Source organism: Nycticebus coucang, chromosome 14, assembly GCF_027406575.1.
Source record: "Nycticebus coucang isolate mNycCou1 chromosome 14, mNycCou1.pri, whole genome shotgun sequence".
Classification (NCBI taxonomy): domain Eukaryota; kingdom Metazoa; phylum Chordata; class Mammalia; order Primates; family Lorisidae; genus Nycticebus; species Nycticebus coucang.
Window position 1 is genome coordinate 13,656,451 of NC_069793.1, and position 3,872 is coordinate 13,660,322.

The 3,872-nt window shown below is 41.0% G+C and overlaps 1 pseudogene; it reads right to left on the reverse strand.

The window, feature by feature from the left end:
- Positions 1-554: 554 nt before the first annotated feature.
- LOC128564294 (serine/threonine-protein phosphatase 2B catalytic subunit beta isoform-like) lies at positions 555-3,274 on the reverse strand (annotated as a pseudogene).
- Positions 3,275-3,872: the final 598 nt, after the last annotated feature.

A 3,872-nucleotide genomic window follows, 5' to 3' on the forward strand; every position in this document is an offset into this window, starting at 1 on the left:
TGAGGTCAGCAATTTGTAATCCTGGGTTTCTCAGTATTTTGCCCACAATTCAAAATACAGCTAGTAACCTCAGAAAGGAATTTTAAGACCATGCTAATTCATCCTTTAAAGATATTTCATGGAAAAAGAGAAGTCCACATTAGCTCTTAGGATTGCATTTGAAGTCATGGTTGAAAAACAAAATCTAATTCTACTGGGGGTTGGGGGGATCTCATTTGTAAACTTAAATGTGTGAACCACAAGCATAAATGGAGGTGTAGATGCCCTCCACTGGAAATTGCCCCAAGCCCCTTGCTCACTGCTCTCCACCTTGGCAGCAATGACCCAATCTTATCAGACAGCACAACATGTCCCAGGGCCCTCAAGCCTCCATCCAGGAAGGGGGCTGGGGTTTCAAAAGCACAATGGTTTCTTCAGAGGGACTGTGACATTTACAGTCAGCTTGGCCAACCCCTGCAGCTCCTGGGGTGGTCTGTCCATTTGGAGCCCGAGATGTGAGAGTCCTTGGGAAGCCGTGGGTCACTGGGCACTATGGTAGCCAGTCCCGTGTGTGTTCAAATAAGAGAGAACTCAGTGGCATGTGTGGTGTTCAGAGAATTGAAACCATCTTGCTGTACAGCATCTTTCCGGGGTGGCATTCTCTCATTGATCCTATCCAAACCCTTTGCCTCTTCAAAACTGCAGATTCTGTGTGGTGGAGAGAATCCTTGTGTTGCTTTTTCAGCCTCAATAGCCTCAACTGTGGCACTTTGTAGGGTCTGCCGTCCTCCAGCCAAAACTCCACTAGGCAACATCCCTGGGGGAGTCAAGCCCTTGAGTGTCAGCACACTTTCACTCTCCTCCCTGAGAACAGGGAAGACTCTTGCCATCTTGCCAATTGCTCAAATTTTGTTTCTTATGATTTCTTTCCGGGCTGCAGCTAAACCTACATCACACTGGTCTTCACCTTCAGTCATCAGTTCCTCCTCAGTTCATCATCAGAGCAAATACTCAGAACATTTACCAACATTTCTGTTACCTTTTCTCCTACAAATGGTAAAGACCATATGAAGACATCCATAAAATTGGGTAACCAGTATGGATGTGGAGAACAGTTAAACTGTTGAATATTCATCACGTTATTTTCATACTTTAATACAGCAGCTTTATTATTGTAGATAGCTAAGTAATTAGGTGCCAAAAAAATTGTTATTGATGAAGGGAACCCTGTAGTTTGACTTTTACTGTACATTCTATAGACTGCATCTTGAGCTTCATGAGCTCTAATAATCAATAACATTGTTTTGTAAAAATTCACACACTGCTGCATAGTTATAAAAACAAGAACATCCTCGAACAGTATTGTGACTGAAATGTTCCTGTGATTTTTCATTTCCAAAATCTTCAGAAGGATTGGACCATAGCAAGTCACACATTGGTCCAAACGCAGGTGGCTCTTTGAATCTATCTAATCTAATGTCATCCAGTGTATGTATTTCTGGTGAAAGTCCACCATGAACACAAAGAAACTGTTGGTTTAAAAGTGCAGCAAGAGGAAGGCTATCAAAAGCTTCCATACAAGCTTCATAGACTCTTTCTGAATATTTAATTTTACATTCCTGCTTAAAGGTAAAATATTCAGTAAGGTGTCTGCATTCATGGTTGCCTCTCAGAAGAAATAATATGCTTGAGTATAGAATCTTCAGAACCCATTAATATAAGACACACTCTATACGAAAATAACCTCTGTCCACATGATCACCAAGAAAAAGGTATGGTGTATTAGCAGGTGATCCTCCTACTTCAAAAAGTTTTATCAGATCAAAAAATTGGCCATGGATGTCACCACACACTGTAATTGGAGCTTCTACTTCTATCGTGGTTTTCTCTCTCCGAAGGATGGCAGCACCCTCATGATAATTCTTAGTGCAATTTCTTCATCTACCCGACCTTCTTTTACTAAGTAGTTCTTCAGAACATCAACCCTGGGTATCCCATCCATATCAAATACTTCTTCAGATGTCAAGCGATGTGTTGGAGGAAAAGGGACAGCTTTAACAACGCGGTCAGCCCCAGGAGGGGGCAGCAGGGGTGGGGGTGGGGACGGTGCAGCCCGGGCCAGCTCCAGGGCGGCCAGGCTGGGCCCGGGGCTCCGCGAGGCTCTAGGCCGGGCGGGGGCGGCAACTACCAGAGCCAAGCGGTGCCGCCGGGGAACATGGCAGACCCCAACTTGTAATTCTTATGTGTGATCTGGTCTCTGACCAATTGAATCATTGGCAGTCTAAGACTTACACTGAAAATGTCTTTGTAAAACTCTCCTCACTCCTCAACTTCACCAGACTAGAATAAGCAGTCTTCTGCAGAATCCTCTATTTCATCTTCCAGCACACATGAGATTTAATTATTTTATTTTATTTTGTGCTTAACTATCTTCTCCCCAGGTTGTTAACATCCTTGTCTAAACTCCTCTCTACTCTTTCCCCAAAGCACAGGACATGTGCTCAGTAAGTATTTGTTTAATAAATGCATAAATAAATCCAAATTCATCTGGCAGATAATTTAGAGATTTTATGCCATTGGAAGGAAAATACCACTTGTTAAAAGTCTATAACATGCCAGGAATTGTGCACAGCCATTTTTAAAAATTAGATTTTGATTTGGTAACATAGACACAGATTCCTTGTTTAAAACAAAATCCAACACTACAGGTAAGGTAGCCTGTGACCCTTAATGTCTGTCTTTCTCAACACTCACCAAGAGTAATGACCATTACATGTTGGTAAGAGATTTCTACTCCTTCCGCACATTAACATTCATAAATAAACCCCAGCCCCCGCCAAACTGCAACAAAAAAATGGCCGGGCGTTGTGGCGGGCGCCTGTAGTCCCAGCTACTTGGGAGGCTGAGGCAAGAGAATCGCCAAAGCCCAGGAGTTGGAGGTTGCTGTGAGCTGTGACGCCACGTACTCTGCAGAGGGTGATAAAGTGAGACTCCGTCTCTAAAAAAAAAAAAAGAAAGAAAAGAAAATATATAACACTGCTTTGGGCAGTTCTGTGTGTATTTCATAAATAGTCTCATACTGAATGATGATTCTACATGTTGCTTTTTTAAAAAATTCAATTATTACTTGGCCCTCTTCCTGTGTTAGTAAATATAGATCTACCTCAGTCTTAATTGTTTCATAGAATCAATATACTCAAATTGAGGTACTGCTTTCCCACTGATGGACGTTTAGGTAGTTTTCGGTTTTTGCCAATTTATTACAAACAGTATTGTGATACTCATGCTTGTACATGCTTATAAGTGATTTATCTGGCAGAGAAAAGACGTTGAATGGCTGCTTCGACAGAATGGTTAGTCAGTGAGGTAACAGGGCACCTATCTCCTCACACCTTTTTTGAAGGATGATATTACCAAACTTAATTTTGTTCCCTTCTGATGGGTTCACTCTATTTATTCATTTAACTTTACAGAAGGGATCTTTGTACAAATTATTTCTTTTAGTTCTTACTGCCACATTGTAAGATAGGAATTTAATCACTTTTATTTCAGGGAGGTAGGTAAGTCTGGGAAAGAGGTTAAGTAAGACGTACAAGGGTACATGCTACAGGAAACCCTAAGTGCCTATCTACATCACAAGGCCAGTCATTGAAAACACACATTCTAATGTGTAGGCTCAGTGTCACTCAGAGATGAAGAAGAAAACATTAAAGAAAATTCTGCCAATAACTGCCTAAGTATTTTCTCAATTCATTGCAAAAAGAGAAAGGAGAACTGGCCTATTTCTGCTAAATAGTTAGAATTTGTTTCAATTATATTATCACCTAAGTTATTTAACAGGAATGATGAGGTTTATATAAAATAGTTTTATTAAAAAGTTATGGATTTCTTGA